The sequence below is a fragment of the Acomys russatus genome, chromosome 14 (genome assembly GCF_903995435.1).
Source record: "Acomys russatus chromosome 14, mAcoRus1.1, whole genome shotgun sequence".
Taxonomy (NCBI): domain Eukaryota; kingdom Metazoa; phylum Chordata; class Mammalia; order Rodentia; family Muridae; genus Acomys; species Acomys russatus.
In genome coordinates this window covers 16502258-16523096 of record NC_067150.1, presented here as the reverse complement: position 1 = coordinate 16523096, position 20839 = coordinate 16502258, and the positions used below count along the sequence as shown (strand labels likewise).

General features: G+C 44.6%; 1 protein-coding gene and 1 pseudogene across 2 annotated transcripts in view; both read right to left on the bottom strand.

Annotated features, from left to right (window-relative positions):
• The window catches only part of Prkcsh (protein kinase C substrate 80K-H), an 827425-nt gene that overhangs the window by 678353 nt on the left and 128233 nt on the right, over window positions 1–20839 (bottom strand). The gene's annotated exons all lie outside the window — the stretch shown is intronic.
• LOC127198220 (60S ribosomal protein L11-like) lies at window positions 13786–14320 on the bottom strand (annotated as a pseudogene).

Below are 20839 nucleotides of genomic sequence, written 5' to 3'. Positions count from 1 at the left end.
TAAAGTAAACATCAAGAGGTAAAGGTTGAGCTTGTGGTCCCAGGTATGCAGGAGTGAAACAGATGGTCCTCCACTTGGGGCTAGAACTTCCAGGCCAGCCTGGCAGCATAGCAAGGTCCTGCTGAAAATGAACAGCTGAGCTGGGCATGGTGGCATTTGCCTTTAATCCCAGTACTTGGGAGGCAGAGGCGGCCAGATCGCTGTGAGGGCCAGCCTGGTCTACAAAGCAAGTCCAGGACAGCCAAGGCTACACAGAGAAACCCTGTCTCAAAAAAAAAGAAAGAAAGAAAGAAAGAAAATGAACAGCTGGCTTGGTGCTGTGTGCCTTTAATTCTAGCAGGCAGAAGACAGCCTGCGCCACATGGTGAGACCCTGTCTCAAAAAAAAAAAAAAAAAAAGTGAATGTGTCAATCCATCTATCAGTTATTGCATCAGAGAGAAGGGCATGACAAGTCCTCCAAGTCTCTGTGTATAGCCACCCTCCCCTGAGCTGTCCTCACTTCCCTGTTCTGTTTGTTTGAGACAAGGTCTCATATAGCTCACGTGCTCAGACTTGCTGTATAGCAGAAATGACCTTAAAGTCCACATCCTCCTCCTTCTGTCTCCCAAGGGCTGGAGTCACAGGCTCTCACGCCACACTGGTTCATGTGGTGCTGGGCATGCAGCCCTCCACATCTCTAGAGTTCCATCTCTAGTCCAGGTGTTAAACTTTTATTATATTTTTACTATTGTTAACTTTTATTTTTATGTATATCTATGTGTGTGCACCACATACTTGCAGGTCTCTACAAAGGCCAGAAGAGGGTGCTGGGTCCCCTGGGACTGGAATTCCAAGTAGGTGCTAGGAATGGAACCCAGGCCCTTTGCTAGAGCAGCAGTGTTCTTAATCACCGAGCTGTCTCTCCCCAGCCCTGGCCCCAGGATCCAATTAAATAAAGTCCAGGCTGACCCTGACCCTGAGCTCAATAAGCAGCCAAGGATGAGCTTGAATTCCTGACTGTCCTACCTCCATCTCACAAGGGCCAGAACTGTAGGTTGTACCACTACGTAAAGCTCTTAAGTTTTAGGGGGTTGGAGAATTAAACTGAAGGCTTTGAGTACACTAAACCTTTACCGCAGAGCCGGGGTCCCATTTTCCTCTAGGTGCTGAGGATAGATGAATGCCCTGCCACTAACCTGCATCCCAAACCACTCTGGGTTTTGTTTGTTTGTTTGTTTGTTTGTTTGTTTTTGTTTTGTTTTTTGAGACAGGGCTTTCTCTGTTTACCCCTGCCTGTCCTGTCTCTTTGTAGACCAGGCTGGCCTCGAACTCACAAAGATCTGCCTGCCTGTGCCTCCAAAATGCTGGGATTCAAGGTATGCACCATCACACCCGGCTTCCAAACCAGTCTGGTTTTCCCCTGTCTTTTCCTTTGCTTTCTGTCCTCAGTGTCTCCTTCCCAGCCATGGAGCACCAGGTGAACCCAGCTCTCCTCAGGGTGCTTTCACTTCACCACGGTTCATCAGTTTGTCTCATGACATTAACTTTTGACCGCTTCAATATGGAGCTGGAAATATTCACCCATTCAAAAATCTAAAGTTTAGGGGCTGGAGAGATGGCTCAGCAGTTGAGAGCACTGGCTGCTCTTCTAGAAGACCTGGGTTCAATTCCCAGCACCTACATGACAGCTCACAACTGTAACTCCAGTTCCAGGGCATCTGGCACCTTCACACAGTTATACATGCAGACAAAACACCAATGCACATAAAATAAAAATAAATACATCCTTTTTTAAAAAATTAACATTTATAGGAAAGTGCAGCAGGGTTTGGTGGTGCACACTTCTTTTGGGGGGTTTGAGGTTTTTGGGGGCGAGTTGAGACAGGGTTTCTCTGTGTATCCTTGGCTGTTGTAGACTCACTTTGTAGACCAGGCTGGCCTCAAACTCACAGCAATCTCCTGCCTCTGCCTCCCGAGTGCTGGGATTAAAAGCGTGCATCACCACACCCGGCCTGGTGGTGCACACTTATAATCTCAGAATAAGGAGGTCACCATACAAAGACCAGGAGTGGAAGGCTATCCTCTGATACATAATAAGTTTGAGGTCAGCTTGGGCTATTTGAGACCCTGTCTTAGAATATATATGTGAGCCAGGAGTAGTGGCGCACACCTTTAATCCCAGCACTCAGGAGGTACAGGCAGGTGGATTTCCAGGAGTCTGAGGCCAGCCTGGTCTACAAAGGGAGTCCAGGACAGCTAGGACTACATAAAGAGCTCTTGTCTCAAAAACACCAATATATATATATATATGTATATATAATATACATATATAATATATATATATAATAAATAAATAAACAAATAAATAAATAAAAATAAGAAAAATATATGGCTTGAGATATAGAGCATTTGACATCCACAGAACTACACAGAAGAAAGTGGACCTGTGGGTATGCACACCTGTCATCCTAGGGAAAAAAAACAAACCAGCAAGGGTCCAGCTAGGTGATAATGCCTGCTACTGGGCAGGCGAGATGGCTCAGTGGTTAAGAGCACTCAATGCTCTTCCAAAGAACCCAGGTTGGATTCCCAGCACCCACTCAGCAGCTCACAACTAGCCCTAGGGCATCAACTGTCTCTCCTGGCCTCCATAGGCCCCAAGCATGCATACAGATAAAACATCCATGTACATAAGTAAACAAATCAAAGTTTGTTAAAAAAAAAACAAAAAAACTTGCTTGTCACATAGCCTAATGACCCAAGTGCACTCCCCAAGGCCCACAGAGTGGGAGGAAAGAACTGACTCCAGCGAATTGTCCTCTGACCGCCACACTCAGTGACACATGCATGCACACAAGTAAGTACAATGCGGTTTTATAGCAAAATACATATTAAAATAAAATAGAAAAATGTACAGTGTACCGTGTTCCCTTCCTCTGTCCTGACAGGAAGCTGGTTCCCTTCCTGTCCATCTCATATTCTTCCCTCCTCTCTCCCTTTCTGTCCTTCCTTTTTCTTTCTTCCTACCCTCCATAGAAAAAAGGCCTCACTTTCTTCTGTGCAGCCCCACATGGGCCTCCAACTGCACCTTCTGCCCCAGCCTCTCAAGCTTTGACTAGAAGTGTGTGTCGCTGTGCCCAGTTTCTTTTATACATTTTCTTATGAGAATCAAAACAAAGTGGAATTTTTTTAAACCCACTGAACCATGCCTTGTTTTTTTTTAAACTTCCCTTTTCTTCAAAACCATTTTTTGAAGTATAATTCATACACTTAATTCAAGCTCGTTAAATGTACAGTTTTACAAGGCAAGTGTGCACGTGCGTGTGCGTGCGTGAATGCATGCGTGCAAACGTGCCTGCATATTGGCTATCAAGCCAGGGCCTTGAGAACACACTAAGTACCTGTTCTATCCTGGGCCACACCCCTAGTCAGCTGAGCTTTTTTTTTTTTTAATGTATCTTTATGTGCATTGTGGTTCTTGGGTGCATCATGTAGCCTGTCACCCTTCAAGTTTTTGCTGCCTTCCAAGAGCTCAGATCATGCCAACCACACCCAATTTATAAGGTACTGGGGATAAGATCAAACCCAGAACTTTGTGCAAGTACTTTACCAACTGATCTACATCAACTCTCTGATAAGTTTTGGCAAAGTCATAAACCCACCACATGTAACATTGCAGGGAGGTAAAAATCAGCAATAGCGCCTCTGCCGAGAATGCCCCAATGAGGGGCTGTGGGTGTGGCCCCATGGTAGAGCACCTTCGAGCACCTGCCTAGAGTCTGAGTCCCTGGCTTCCGTCCCCAACACCAAACTCACACAAAAGAGCCCAGCGTCCTCATCAGCCAGAAAGATTCCTTAGGCAACTTAGCGTTAGCATGTTTTATAACTGGAGCCTGCCCCAGCAGCTGGTGGGAAAGCGCTGGCGGTCTTACTTTGAGTACAGAGGCTGGGACCTGATGCGAGTCTAAGCATCCTTCTGTGGAGGATCTCCTGGTGGCTTGCAATCTATTTTCTAATTTGCAGACAGTACTGCGGTGACTGCCCTGGTGTACTCCCATCCTGTGTTCAGACTCGCTTCCCGACAAACAGGCTTTGCTCCTGGGAGCACCACTGTCATTTTAACTTCTTTTGGATGGCACTGGAAAAGAACTCCAGAGTCACACCTACGCAGGCAAGTGTCTGCTTGCAAACTACTCTCCCAGCACCACCTAGAATGAAAACAGAGCCTGGCCTGATGGCGCACACCTTTAATGCCAGCACTTAAGAGAGGAAGGCAGGTGGATCTCTGTGAGTGCAAGGTCAGCCTGGTTTACATAGTGAGTTTCAGGGCTACAGTGAAACTATGTCTCAAGAAAAAAAAGGGGGGGTGGTGGGCAGCAGAGACAGAAACAGAAAGGAAAGAGAATAAACACAGAAAGCTAGCTGGTCGGCCACCTGCAGGGAGCCCAGTTCCCTTCTGTAACATTTGCCTAAGTCATTGGCGTGAAGCAAGTCACACAAACCACTCTCTTGGCAGTTTCAACTGTCACATCAGGAGTGACAGAACAGGAACATAGGGTCATCTGCTGCCTGGCTGAGTCAAGCCAGAGCATTCCCTGCTGTTCCCTCCACAGGCAGGAGCATAGCAGAAGAGCTAGCACCACGTGCTAGACTTTATTGATACTGTTGGACTTGAGAGAAGGGCATAAGTTACTGTTATGGTTAAGAAAAGGATCTTTAAAATGTTTAAAGGTGGGGGAAGGAATCTTGGGGCTGGGGCAATGGCTCAGGGGGTAAAGGTGCTTGCAGCCAAACATGAAGACCCAGGTTCCATGCCTGGAAAGCACACTGTGGAAAAAGGGAACTAACTCACAAATTGTATTCTGACCTTCCTTCACTTGCATACAATTCTATCCCTAAATGTTTGGGGGGTTGTTTTGTTTGTTTAAAGAAAACAGTTTTTGCAGTTGCTCATCTCCACAGCTCAGCCTACCTGGGCTTTTTCTGTCCCCCCCCCCAAGACATCCCACCTCACACAGCGGCTTGCAGAACCTGCCTGCCTTGGACCTTAAGACAAAAAGCGTGGCTCTCTCTCTTACTTTCATCCCCCACCCCCACCCCTCCTGGCAGCTACTGAGAGGAGCTTTCTTTCTTTTATTCTTTTTTGTTTGTTTGTTTTGTTTTGTTTTTGGAGACAGTGTTTCTCTATGTAACAGTCCTGGCTGTCCTGGACTCACTTTGTACACCAGGCTGGCCTTGAGCTCACAGCGATCTGCCTGCCTCTGCCTTCCAAGTGCTAGGATTAAAGGTGTGCGCCGCCACAACCAGTTGAGAGGAGCTTTCTTACAGTTTGCTTAATCTATTCTTTCTCTCAGATTCTGATGAAATGGTCCTTGAGCTGAGGTAGAAAGATAAATAAATAGATATGACAGCTTTTTGGGGGGGGGTTGTTTTTTAAGACAGGGTTTTCTGTCTACCTATGGCTATCCAGGAACTTGCTCTGTAGACCAGGCTGACCTCAAACTCAGAGACCCACCTGCCTCTGCCTCCCTAGTTCTAGGACACCACTACTGCCTGGGATACCCGCTTTTTAAACGTGGAAGTGCATGCCTGTAGTTCTAACACCTGGCAGGCTAATGTAAAAAGACCAATGTGAGTTTGAGGACAGCCTGTACTACGAAGGGAATTCTAGGCTAGCCTGGGCTAGAGTGAGACCCTTGCATCAATGTCACATTAAGGAATGTGGAAAGAAATTAATCTTGATTAGTTTGACCAAGAATGAGCTCAAGTTTGAATTCTCCATTTTTCTTCCTGTGTCTTCCGTCTGTCTGTTGTATGTTTCTGATCTGTCCCTATTGTCTGTGCCTGTGTGGCTACCGTGCCTGGCCCAAACAAGGGCCTTTGCTCTGCATCTACTGATCAGCACAGAAAACATGACATGGAAAAGAGGAAAGATTTCTTTTCCAGGATGGCTTGCAGAGTTTGCAAGGGAAGAAGTTACTTTGCTAAGTCCTAAGAACCAGAATAGTGTTAAAACACACAGATGTCCTCAGTCTATGACCCTATGATGCTTCCAACACTTGTGGAATGGTTGTTTTGTTTAAGCTTGCTTTCAACTCCTTGGCTACTTCAGTAAATGGTTACCACACCACACACACTCACACACACACACATACACACCACACACAAATACCACACACACACAGACACCACACACACACCACACACAATTAACACACACACAGACACCACACACACCACATATACACACTACACAGAAATGCCACACACATACAGACACCACACAAACGCACACATTCACACATAAAAGCACTATAGACACTATCCATACACATAACACACACAGTACCCACACATACTTACTCTACGAACATACCACACAAAGACCACACACATACTACACAAAAACATACACATGCCACACACCACATACACACAACACACATACTCACAGTCACACTCACACACACCACATATCACATACACACATCACATACACACCATACACAAACCACATAGACACACACTCACACACACTACATACCATATACACATATATACTACACACACACCCATGCACCCATGCCACCCATGCCGCTCACACACACACCACACACCACACATAATACCATATACAACACACACACACACACACACACACACACACACACACACACACACATATTAATGTAAAAAAAAAAGTCAGTGGGCAGTGACTCAAGTCTATAACCAGTCGAGACTAGACTACATGAGACTGATTTTGGTTTTGATTTTTTTCAAGACAGGGTTTCTCTGTGTAGTCCTGACTGCCCTGGACTCAGTTTGTAGACCAGGCTGGCTTCGAACTCACATCCATCTGCCTGCCTCTGCCTCCCGAGTGCGCCTTTAATCCCAGCACTCGGGAGGCAGAGGCAGGCGGATCTTTGTGAGTTTGAGGCCAGCCTGCCTACAACATGAGTCCAGGATAGGCAAGGCTACACAGACAGAGAAACCCTGTCACAAAAACAAAACAAAACAAAAAAGAAGAAAGAAAGAAAAGAAAAGAAAGTGTCCTACAGGCTTGCCTACAGGCCAGTCTGATGGTGGCATTCTCTCAGTTGAAGTTCCCTCTCCCCAGATGACCCTAGTTTGTGTCAAACTGACAAAAATAAAAAAATAAAAAATAAAAATAAGAAAAACCAACCAAACCAAACCAAACAAAACCAAACAAAACAAAACAAAAAAAACCTACCCAGCATGGTCAGGTTGCCAACTAGCTGTGATTACATCTCAGTCCTCAGTGTTAACCTCAGCCATCTTGGAAATTCACAGCCACAGAGCCCTATTCCCACTGACTCAGAGGCTCCTGGCAGCCAGGGCTCTGAATCAGCAGCCACCTTCATCCAGAGTCCCTGTTCCCAGGCTCTCTAGAAAGGAGAAGTGACATAGTAAATGTCACATGGAGAATGAGTGACAAGGCCAAGGGCTACAAACTAAGTTCCCCACTCCACTAAGCACCAAATGCTATAAAGATTTCTCACAGCCACGGAGAAGGACATGGGCAGCTGTGCGGTGCTGCTGCCGCCGATGGGACTTCTGTCCCACTGAGGTGAGGTGACACCAGCTGCCATGAGGTGACAGCAGCTACCATGTGTTGACTATGAGAAAAACACTGTTGTTCGATGCCCTGGCAATGAGTCCCAGGGCCCTTTGCATGCTAGGCAAGCCCTGAACCGGACAATCCAGTCCCTGACTGTTTTCCTTAGGTAGGGTCTCACTGTGTAGACCACACTGGCCGCCAACTATGCTTCCTGGTGCTGTGATCAAAGGCGTACACTACCATGCCCAGCTTATTTATTATTGTTCTGTGTGTGTGTGTGTGTGTGCACACGCACACTCACGTGTGCACATATACCATGGTACACATACAGGAATTGATTCTTTTCTTCCATTGTGGGCTCTAAGGATTGAACTCAAATCACCAGGCACGTAGGGAAATCGTGCTTACCTTGTGAGCCGTCTAAGCACCCCATGTTTGGCTTTATTGAGACAAGAATGGGGTGTATAGCTCAGGCTTTTCTGGAGCCCATTGTGTAGTTAGGCTAGCTTCTGGTTTGTGGAGACCTTCTTGTTTCTGTATCCTGAGTGTTGAGATTAAAGTAGAAAGTCATCAAGCCCATCTTTGATTTGTTTTGTTTTGTTGTTTTTTTCAAGACAGGGTTTCTCTGTGTAGCCTTGGCTGTCCTGGACTCACACTGTAGACCAGGCTAGCCTCGAACTCACAGGGATCCACCTGTGTCTGCCTCCCGAGTGCTGGGATTAAAGGCACGCGCCACCACCGCCCGGCCATGTTTGATTTTTTTTTTTTTTTTAATCTGGGGACAGGATCTAAGTTGCCCAGGTTGACCTCGAACTTTTGAGCCTCTTGCTGCAGCCTCCACAGCAGCTGGAACGACAGGCTATAACACCAAAGCAGGCTAAGACATTGCCCTATAATTTCAATTCTATGATTTTATTTGCTTTGACTGGGTCTCTCTCTATAACTCATTCTGGCCTCTGATCAAGGCAATCCTCCTGTTTCAGCCTCCTGATATGGAATGACAGGTGTGTTCAACCAGGCTAGGCTTTTGACACCTTCTAACCACAAAGAATGAGATGTCGGCACTCTTCGCCAGTCATCTTGTCTCTTTCTTAGGATGTGCTACATTTTCTTGCTGAAAGCAACTTAATAATTCATAGTCAAGGGCACAACCCGTGGCGGCGGGGAGGCATGGAAGTAGCAGCAGCTCCGGGCTGCTGATCACATGGTATCTTCAAACAGGAAGCAGAGAGTGAGGAGACTGCGCCTGCTCAATGGCTTTCCTTGTTATTCAGAGCAGGCCTCCAGCATAGGGGATGGTGTGTGGGCATCCTTAGTTTAACTATTTTATTGGGGGTTTTAGGCCTCTACCTCCCTTCTCCACTCCAACCCCTTCCAACACCCCAATACCCAGTAGGAGAGGAAAAAGGTTAGTGGGGAGAGGGGGCGTAGTTCTCTTTTGCTGCTTCCTGCAGGTTAGGGTCGTCGGTTCCTGGGGGCAAGTCCAATCTTCATTTCAGGACATCTCCAACTTCTCATCAAACTGCACCAGCAGCAACCGGGAACATCAGGGGGGAGCAGCAGCTGTCTCCTTCTGTCTTGGAGAATCCTCTTCATGGCTCTGGCATTGGTTCCCTCCCAGAGTCCCCAGAATTAAACTATCTGCAGCTGGCAAAGATCACGCCCCTCTCAGAGCCTGCACAAGGCAAATAGTCTGCTGTTGCGGACAATCCAAAGCACTCCCATCCCCCACATATCCCTGGGATTAAGTAAAAAACATGTTTACGTAACATAACTGAGTTTTTCCAGACAGCCACACTTCCACTACGGTGTTGCTGCCCGCTTTCAGAGTCAGCCGTCCCACTTCCATCAAACTAACCCAGACAGTCCTTCACAGATGTCCCAGAGGCTTGTGTCCTAGTTGATTCCAAGTCCCACCTAGATCCTGACTTTTACTTGCCTCAAGCTGACAAAAAGTAACCAGGGCAACCTCTGAAAACAAGAGTTTTGGACATGTGTTTTGACCATTAGCAGAAATAAGAGAGCAAGCCACACAGTATTGTGCATGGTGAATATGAGTTGATTTTATCCTCTGTGCGTTTGTGGGTGCTTCTTCTTCTTCTTCTTCTTCTTCTTCTTCTTCTTCTTCTTCTTCTTCTTCTTCTTCTTCTTCTCTTCTTCTTCTTCTTCTTCTTCTGCCTGTGTGTGTGTGTGTGTGTGTGTGTGTGTGTGTGAGAGAGAGAGAGAGAGAGAGAGAGAGAGAGAGAGAGAGAGAGAGAGAGAGAGAGTTGCACACTGTAGCCCAGGTCAGCTTTAGATTCATCACATAGGCCAGGCTAGCCTAGAACTAGCAAAAATCTTGTGCCTCTGGGCGCTGGGATTTTAGGCTTGGACCACTACTCAGATTCCCATCCTATGAGAGTTAAAGCTGCCAACACAGGGAAATGGGCTCGAGTAAAGGCAGTTCCAAGGATGACACTGCCCCCTATAGGACATCTTGGAGATCCAACCATTCTAAATATTAAACACCTCAAACTGTTTATGGAAACACACTAAAGAGTCCCAAGCCAGCATGGTAGACACGCCTTCAACCCTAGCACTCAGGAGGCAGAAGCAGATGGATCCCTGTGAGTTCGAGGCCAGCCTGGACTACAAAGGGAATCCAGGACAGCCAGGGTTGTTAAACAGAGAAATCCTGTCTCAAAAAACCTAAAAAAAAAAAAAATAATAAATAAATAAAAAATAAATAAAAATAAAAAAAGAAAGAAATGAGTCCCAGAGATACTTACTAAACTCAACAGTTAGCACACTTCCTTCCTTCTCTTCAAAGCATGAGCAACATATGACATAGCGCGCACGCACATGTATGTGTGTGTGTGTGTGTGAGAGGGGGTGGGGGGCGCGGGGTACTGCCCGGAATCAGTTCTCTCTTTCCATCAGGGATCAAACTCAGGTTGACAGCTTGGTTGGAAGTGCCTTTACATGCTGAGCCAGGTGGCTGGCCAGAATTTATTTATTGTTTTTTTTTTTTAAACAGGGTTTCTCTGTGTAGACCTGGGTGTCCTGGAACTCACTCTGTAGGCCAGTCTGGCCTCAAACTCACAGCAATCCACCTGCCTCTGCCTCCCTGAGTGCCCTGCTCAGAAGACATTAATTAAAGGGGAGGGAAAGGGAAGCATACGTTCAGCACATATGCTTGTGAGGGTCTGTATGTGGAAGCCAGGAGACCTTCCTTAATTGCTTTTCATCTTATATATTGGGGCAAGGTCTCTCTTAATCCCAGAGATCACCTCAACTACCTAGCCAGTTTGCTCTGGGGATCCTCAGTCCCACAGAGGCTCAGAGTACGAGGGTAGCTACACCCACCTAACATCAATGTAGCTGCTGGGGCCTGGAGCTCCTGCACTCCTCAAGCTTGCCTGGCAAGTGTTTTACCTGCCCAGCCCAGGCTTGTTATGGCCCAAACTCAGTCCTTGATTTCTTTCCTATGACGCCCCTCAGCCTTCCTCCTCTGAGAGGCAGCACTCAGGAAATCTCCTCTCCTCCACTCGACCACCTCTCCCTATTCAACTCTTCCTGGGAACCGAGCTGGGGGGCGCACACCTGTAATCCCAACACTTGGGAGGCAGAGGCAGGCGGATCTCTGTGAGTTCGAGGCCAGCCTGGTCTACAAAGTCAGTCCAGGACAAACAAGGCTACACAGAGAAACCCTGTCTCATAAAAAAGAAAAAAAAAAAAGGAAGACAGAAAGGAAAAAAAACTCTGGGGCTCCTGTTTCAACTTGAGCATCAGCAAATGCACCCCAAGCTTCCTCTTCTCAGATCACCTAGCATCTCTGCCATCGTCAAATGTCCTGGGCCCCACATGCCCCTCTCTGCTTCACAGGATCCTTTTAATGCTCACTTCATGTCCATACTCTTCACTCCGTGGCAGGAAATATGATTCTGTGCCTCCCATCTCTATTCCAGAAATGAAGCTTGCCTTTCTACATCAGTTTCTAGATGTATGGAGTTCTGTTCACATTAATACTGCCCCACCTGAGGCCACAGTTCATTCGACCACCACAAAGGTTTTCAAGATTCTTCCAGATCTCCTACCCCACCTATTCTCGCTCAGGCAGCTAGGGTGGCTTTAAAGGCGGGAGGGTCTTTGTAGCCCAGGCTAGCTGTATTAGTCAGGGTTTCTAGAGTCATAGAACATTCTCTCTCTCTCTCTCTCTCTCTCTCTCTCTCTCTCTCTCTCTCTCTCTCTCTCACAAACACACACACACACACACAAACACACACACACACACACACACAGAGGGGGGAGGAGAGAGAAAGGAAGAGAGAACAACCCTATCTAAAGATGAAGTAATTAGAGCTGGGCAGTGGTGGTGCACACCTGTATTCCCAACACTTGGAAGGCAGAGGCAGGTGGATTGCTGTGAGTTCAAGGCCAGCCTGGACTACAGAGGGAGTTCCAGGACAGCCAGAGCTGTTATACAGAGAAATCCTGTCTCAAAAAACAAAACAAACAAACCATGTAGTAATTAAACAATGTTGTGTTAGAGCCTTAAGAGCTTAGGACATGGTTGAGGAGTCTGCTAAATCAACCACTTCATTTACTAAGATATTTCAAGGCCCTGGAGAAGCCTTCACAGAATTCTTAGAGAGATTGGGTTCAGCTCCAGATAGAGCCATACCAGATCCTGAGACCAGACAGGCGTTGACACTGATCATGGCGTATGACAATGCAAATACTGAATGTAAGAGAGCAATTAGATCCTTAAAACACAAGGAGCCCCATTAGATCAATGGGTAAGAGAAACATCAAATCAATATCATAAGACAAGCTGTAGCTAGAGGACTCAGATATCAAAACACCTGGTGCTTTAATTGTGGTATATTTGGCCATTAAAAAAAAATTGTAAGGTTAAAAGTTCCAGACCTCAAGCCGGGCGGTGGTGGCGCACACCTTTGATACCAGCACTTGGGAGGCAGAGGCAGGCAGATCTCTGAGTTCAAGGCCAGCCTGGTCTACAAAGAGAGGCCAGGACAGCCAAAGCTACACAGAGAAACCCCTGTATTGGGAAAAAAAAAGGGGGGGGGAGGGGGGCTGGAGAGATGGCTCAGAGGTTGAGAGCGCTGACCGCTCTTCCAAAGGTCCTGAGTTCAATTCCCAGAAACCACATGGTGCCTCACAACCATCTATAGTGAGATCTGGCGCCCTCTTCTGGTCTGCAGGTGTACACGCGGGACTGTATACTCAATAAAGAAGCAAATTTTTTTTTAAAAAATGGTGGCTCACAACCATCTGGTGTCCTCTTCTGGCATGCAGGTGTACATGCAGGCAGAACACTATAATAATAAATAAATAAAATAAATCTTAAAGAAAAGAAAAACTTTAAAAAAAAAAGAAAGAAAGAAAAGGAAAAAAAGGTCCAGACCTGAAAACAACAGGTGCCCTCACTTTGGAGTAAATGGTCCTTGTAGAAGAGCACAAGGAGCTTCTGGCCACAATGGTGATGATGTGCCAAGACTTCAGGGTATTGGAGCCACTGTGGGAAGGGAAAACATTGGTCTAGGGATTGTCAATCCAAGAGAGACATAGGAGGTAATCTCTTGCCATCAGGAAACGAAACGAGCGGCCTGTTAGTTGGAGGCCACACAACAAACAAAACCAGCCTTCTTTCTTTGGTCAGCCAAGAGGTAACAAACGTGCAGGAAAACAAAGACTAGGTATGTATGGATGATTCTTTTATTCCGGTTTTTTATTATCTTTCCTTTTAAAAACATATACATTTATATTATTACACGTAAATTAAAAAAAAAAAACTACATAACCGGGCGTGGTGGCACACGCCTTTAATCCCAGCACTTGAGAGGCAGAAGCAGGTGGATCGCTGTGAGTTCGAGGCCAGCCTGGTCTACAAAGTGAGTCTAGGACAGCCAAGCTACACAGAGAAACCCTGTCTCAAAAAACAAAAACAAAAACAAAACAACAACAACAACAAAAACCCTATAAGCAGCAGGAAGAACCACAAAACAATCAGGAATTATATAAATGTTACATTCCTAGGGATTTGGCTATTTGTATTTGGCAAACTTGAAGTAAACATCTTTCCTATCTTGTTGAGTCTAAAATTCTGAATGAAAATCAATATCTATCATATCCCATCTCTATTAACATAAAACATCTATCTAGATCTAAAAATATCTTTTTTTTTTCATTTTTGAGAAAATTTTATTGGCCATCTGGATAAAATTTATTTGCTAAGAAGGACAATCCCATCGTATTTCTGCTGGGACCAGCTCATGGCCTCCTCTTTGCTGACCCTGTGCTTGGCCTCAATGCAGCCTGTCCTGGGCTTCTTGTCTGCGACGCTGAAACCTGGCCTACTCAGCATCATGCAGAAGTCCATGATGAAGATGCCAATGCTTGAGTCGTATTTGATGCCCAGATCAATGTGTTATTGAATCCAAAACCAAAGTTTCCAGTCTCTGAGAAGATAGTTTTCCATAATTCACACTCCTGTGCCTTCAGGCCTTTCTCCAGACTTTCTTCTGGCTTGGCTCCATGCACTGTGCAGTGCACAGCCATCTTTTCATTTCTCCTGATGCCAAAGGACCTGACAGTGTACCTGGCTTTGGAAAATACAGGCGTCTGGCCCGTGAGCTGTTCCAACACCCTGGCTGCCCGGGTCAGTCTGTCTCCGCTCTCCCCACACAGATGCTGAGGCAGAGCTTGCGGACGTGAGGTTGTCACGTGGGGTTCTCCTTTTTACCCTGATCTTGTGCCATGATGGAGAACATTTTTGTTTCTGTGTTTGTTTGTTTGTTTGTTTGTTTGTGGTTTGGTTTTTTTTTTCAAGACAGGGTCTCTCTGTGTAGCCTCTGCTGTCCTGGACTCACTTTGTAGACCAGGGTGGCTTCAAACTCACAGCAATCCACCTGCCTCTGCCTCCCCACTGCTGGAATTAAAGGCATGTGCCACTATACCTGGCTGAGCCTAAAAACATCTTAACCCCTAACCAACTAAGCTTAATTGTAAGATTAAACTATATGGTTTTCAACCCCATCAGAGATTTGAGAAGAAAATTTAATTACCTGAGTGAACCAGAAGTTCAGCTTGGCAGCTTCCAAAATGAAAAAATGACAGAGACAAACTACTGTGTGAACAGTCACCCAAAACTCTCTATAACGTTGGAGCATCATTTTCAGCCTTCTAGCCCAATATATCTGGTAAACATATTTGCGAGACAGAAACTATTGAGGACTTGGTTACCCTGTCTTGGCAGAGTTTGGCCATCGACTTTACCTGCATCCAAGCTTGCCCATTTTTAGGCAGAATTTTGTCTGTGGAAGAAACGAGGACATTCTGCCCAGTGGCTTGTTTGTCACATTTGAAGCCATCTCCATAAGGAGGTTCTTTGATGTTGATCATCTTCTTTGAGGCATGCTGGATGTTGTCTTGTTGTCAAAGAATCTTTAGAATAATAAAAACATCTTTAAGTGCCATACTCTGTAGGTCTCTGAGGCTTTTGGAGACCTTATTTAATTATTTTACCTTATGTATCTATAGAATTATATCTATCTGTTAGACCTAGGATATATAATCTTGTGATAAATGTAGACTACTATTTGACATGACTATGATTTGTTCAACTAACAATTAGCTTCTTACTTAAATATCCTAAATAGCCTGCAGCACCACTTTCAAGGTTGGAATTAAACCTTGTATTGTAATTGAGTTGTGTGGGTACAATACCTCATATTAGAGTAGAAATATATATAATGTGTGTGAAGAATAATCTTAAGATTTGAATTCTACACCAATGTAGTTTGCATCAATATAAAAAATTCTATACCAATGTATTAAAAATAACCTTACTTATGAGTAAGAATTAAGGCCTTGAAAAGGAGTAGATTCAATAACCTACCTTTTGTTCTATCTTCCCTCTATATTTCTTTCTTTTTTCTTTTCTTTTCTTTTCTTTTTTTTCAAGACAGGGTTTCTCTGTATAGCCTTGGCTGTCCTGGACCTGCTTTGTGGACCAGGCTGGCCTTGAACTCACAGTGATCCACCTGCCTCTGCCTCCCAAGTGCTGAGATTATAGGCGTGTGCCACCAAGCCCGGTTCTCCCTTTATAGTTCTATATTCCCCTTTCTTTCTTTTCAGCTCCTATCTCCTTACCTACAAAAGAAAGATAAAAGAAAAGAGAGATGTCCCTGAGTCCAACCTAGTTTTCTCTCTGTATAAAACCAATAATAGCTTATAACAAACTCCCAATGAAAATAAGCACCTGTAGACCAAGAGAGCAAACAGAAACCTACCCAACGCCCCTTAGAGGAAATGGGGCGTTGTTCTCTTAAGGTTTCTTTTGTTTTGTTTTGTTTTGTTTTTCAAGACAGGGTTTCTCTGTGTAACAGCTCTGGCTGTCCTGGAACTCGCTCTGTAGTCCAGGCTGGCCTCGAACTCACAGCAATCCACCTGCCTCTGCCTCCCAAGTGCTGGGATTAAAGGTGTGTGCCACCACCACCCAGCTCTCTTAAGGTTTCTTCAGGCTGATTTAGGGCAAATAATACCCGTGATGGGACCCAAATAAAACTGGGGGAAATAGCCAGGCAGTGGTGGCACATACCTTTAATCCCAGCACTCGGGAGGCAAAGGGAGGTAGATCACTCTGAATGCGAGGCCAGTCTGGTCTACAAAGTGAGTCCAGGACAGCCAAGGCTACACAGAGAAACCCTGTCTTGAAAAAACAAACAAAAAAATTGAGGAAAATGATTAAGCAAGCCAGAGATAGCATTTGTGGTCCATTTTCTAAATGTTGAGAAATTCCAGAAATTCCAGCTTAATAGGAGTCCTGTGTCTGAAATACTGGACCAATTGGGATCAGAAGCTTTCTTTTTTTTCTTTTTTTTTTTCTTTTTTTTTTGGGGGGGCGGCAGGGTTTCGAGACAGGGTCTCTCTGTGTTAGCCTTGGCTGTCCTGAACTAGCTTTGTGCTGGGATTAAAGACGTGTGCCACCATGCCCAGCTTTTGGCATCAGACGCTTTTCTACAAGGCTGTCCTGGAAGCTGTCCTGTTCTGATGGGTGACAGCAACTGAAGCGCCTGGGGCTGGAACATGGAGGATACATGATGTCAGTGTCCAGCATGCTGAGAGGAATGAGCCTGTCAGGTCTGATCCAGCGTCAGTATCCAGTTCTTTTGTTCTGAAAACATAATTTCTCACAAGCATTGTACAGTTCTAAACTTGTAATTGTATGAGGTGTGTGGGGTGCACAGAACAATTAAGGCTGCTTCTCTGCTCTTTGTATGACATCTGCAAATATCATTCATGCCATACTAAGAATCACATCTATAATAATTCCAGGTAATCTGTGACCAACACCAATCATTGTCCATGTACACTCATATCTCAGCACTATACCCATGTAGTGGGATTAGCAATATGAGTTGATTGACTGATTTTTGGTTTTTCGAGACAGGGTTTCTCTGTGTAGCCTTGGCTGTTCTAGACTTACTTTGTAGACCAGGTTGGCCTTGAACTCACAGTGATCTGCCTGCCTCTGCCTCCCGAGTGTTCCACAGGCATGTACCACCATGCCCTGCTGATTTTTTTTTTTTTTGAGATTTATTTATGATTATGTATACAGTGCTCAGCCTACATATACAACCACAGACCAGAAGAGAGCACCAGATCTCATTATAGATGGTTGTGAGCCACCATGTGGCTGCTGGGAATTGAACTCAGGACCTCTGGAAGAGCAGTCAGTGCTCTTAACCACTGAGCCATCTCTCCAATCCCCAGGTATGGATAATTTAATACATGCTACTAAAGGCAACCCAGCTTTGAATCTAGCTTCAGATACATCTCTTACACTATCCCCACAGGTTGAATGTTACAAAATAACCACTGGTATTTATGGTCCTTTACCTTCAGGGACAGTAGAAATAATCCTTTAAAAAAAATAAAGCAGGCTGGGCAGTGGTGCACACTCCTTTAATTCCAGCACTTGGGAGGCAGAGGCAGGTGGATCTCCATGAGTTCGAGGCCAGCCTGGACTACAAGTGAGTTCCAGGACAGCCAGAGCTGTTAAACCCTGTCTCAAAAAAAAAAAAAAAAAAAAAAAAAAAAAAAAGTAAATTAACTTCTCAAGGCGTTCTTGTGCATCCAGGTATCATAGATGAAGATTGTAAGGAAGAAATTAAAATCATGACATATGTAAAAAAAGGAGATACAAATTAATATTAAAATTATTAAATATTATTAAATATTAAAATTACTCAACTGTTAATGTTTCCTTACATCAAGGACAAAGCCACTCCAGTAAAAAATAAAAAAATTTTTAAAAAGGTATATTTGAGAGTACTAAAAGACATATGCTCTGGAAAAGAAAGGTTTGGGGGTTTTGCTTTGTTTTGTGCTTTGAGACAGTGTTTCTCTGTGTACTGGACTCACTTTGTAGACCAGGCTGGCTTTGAACTCACAGAGATCCGCCTGCCTCTGCCTTTGGAGTGCTGGAGTGCACCACCACGCCTGGCAAAACAATGGTTAATGACCAGAGACCCAAATTAATGGTACAAATAAATGATGTTAAAATAAAAGGTTTAAGTTGGCCACACGCCTTTAATCCCAGCACTTGGGAGATCGCTGTGAGTTAGAGGCTAGCCTGGTCTACAAAGTTAGCCCAGGACAGTCAAGGTTACACAGAGAAACCCTGTCTTAAAAAACAAAAACAAAACAAAAACCAAAAATCAAAAAAGGTCTTAGAATTCAGATTGGCCACTTCAAAAGGTTTATACACAAATTATAGAAACTGGCCAGTCTCTCCAATAAAGACAATGTATATGATGGGTTAAGTATGTGTGACCAAAAGGACAAACAGAGAAGCTGAGACTCTATGTGACTAATATATCAATAAATTTATAGGAAAGAGATCTTTTTATTTTTTGTTTTGTTTTGTTTTCCGAGACAGGGTTTCTCTGAACTCACTCTGTAGACCAGGCTGGCCTCGAACGCCTAGCTATCCGCCTGCCTCTGCCTCCGGAGTGCTTGGGTTAAAGACGTGTGCCACCACGCCCAGGTTTTGTTTTGGTTTTGGTTTTTTGGAAAGAAATCTTTTACAACAATGAGGTACTGAAATTAATAAGCCTACAGTCACAGAGACAATGATAAAACTAGGGGTAAAATGGTAGATGCATCTGGGGAAGGTATTGACACGTGTAATCAGGAACAATCACAGGCTGTGCCCATTGTCATAACACAAAACTTCACAGGTATTGAGTTTCCAAATTTATAAACGGGGCCATTGCTAATATACCAACAGCCTTGCCCCTAAAATGGATACCAAACAGACCTGTGTGACAAGAGCAGTGGCTCATAACAAAAAACATACAAGCGAACAAAAAATTATAGGCACTTCCACACCTGGTAGAAGAATCACAAGAGACTCTCCGTATAAGAAAGTCTACCAGTCCATAGAATTCCATTATGTTTGTTGTAAAAAATAAAATAAAAATAGAGGATGACAAGGGATTTAAGAACAGTGAACAGCCAGGTGCAGTGGTGCACACTCTGGTCTACAGTGGGAGTCCAGCACAGCCAGAGCTGTTACACAGAGAAACGCTGTCTCAAAAATAAAATATAAGTTTTTTAAGCCAGGCCGTGGTGGCGCACGCCTTTAATCCCAGCATTTGGGAGGCAGAGGCAGGTGGATCACTGTGAGTTTGAGGCCAGCCTGGTCTACAAAGTGAGTCCAGGACTGTCAAGGCTACACAGCGAAACCCTGTCTTGAAAAACAAGACAAACAAACAAACAAAAGTTTTACATATTATAACATAAAGCACATTACTGGTATACCACACAATCTTACAGGACAAACAGTTGTAAAAAAACAAAAAACAAAAAAACCTAATCATACTTTAAAAGAGATACTTATTATTAAACAACAACACAGCTAAAGACCCCCAAGGGCAGATTAAATAATATTTTGTTGACTTTAAATTGTCTTAATGTTGAGTACAACAACAACAACAACAGCTAAGAAATATTGGGTTAAAAAAACAATGGAAGAACTAGTGCTGGAGAGATGGCTCAGAGGTTAAGAGCACTGGCTGCTCTTCCAAAGGTCTTGAGTTTAGTTCCCAGCAACCGCACGGTGGCTCGCAACCATCTATAATGAGGTCTGATGTCTTCTTCTGGTGTGCAGGAACACTACGGGCCGAATACTGTATAAATAATAAATAAATAAATCTTTTTTTTTTTTTTTTTTTTGGTTTTTCGAGACAGGGTTTCTCTGTGTAGCCTTGGCCATCCTGGACTCACTTTGTAGACCAGGCTGGCCTCGAACTCACAGCGATCCGCCTGCCTCTGCCTCCCAAGTGCTGGGATTAAAGGCATGCGCCACCACGCCCGGCATAAATAAATCTTTTAAGAAAACAAAAAAACACTTGTCTTGGGCTGGAGAGATGGCTCAGAGGTTAAAGCACTGTCTGCTCTTCCAGAGGTCCTGAGTTCAATTCCCAGCAGCTACATGGTGGTGAAAGGACCAGACAAACTCCATTTTGAAAAAGAAACTCTATTTTGTGTTAAATCTAGCCAACGGCTGAACCCAGATTCCAGAAAAGCCACAAAGTAGTCTAAACAGAAAAATATTCCCTAGCAACACAATCAGCTCACATGGGGAAAGTCCAGATATACTCTCTGCTGGTCAAGCTGACCAGCAGGTGGTCTGGCACATAGCAACAACCAATTGGGAGAAGCCAGGCCAAAGTTCCTACCGCCCTCATGAGTGCTTCAACCAATCTTTCCTATAGGCCAACTTGCCTCTACACTTATTACCCAACCACAAAATGCCGAGGCTTGTAACTCCTCGCTTGCAGCTTTTCTGCCCAAATGCCATCCAATCATATACTGTAAAACCCATTTCTTTGTCTAAAAACTATTAAAAAAAAAAAAAAAAAAACCCTCTCACTTGAGACTGGAGGCTGCTTCCCTGCATCTGCTGTGTCATGCATTGGAGAGTGGCCCAGGTTCGAACCTGCATTAAAGACTTCCTTGCCTTTGCATTTGGACTCAGCTCTTGAAAAGGGTGGTCTGTTTGGAAAGTCTTTCAAAATTTGGGCATAACAGTGACTCACAAACAAAACAAACAAAACAACCCTGAAGACCTAGGGTAACTAATATAAATATCTGTTGTCACTGGATGGAAACCTGCAATAATTTTGAGATGGTAAGCAGATCTCTGTGAGTTCAAGTTCAGCCTGATCTACAAAAGACAGCCCAGGACAGCCAGGACTGTTACACAGAGA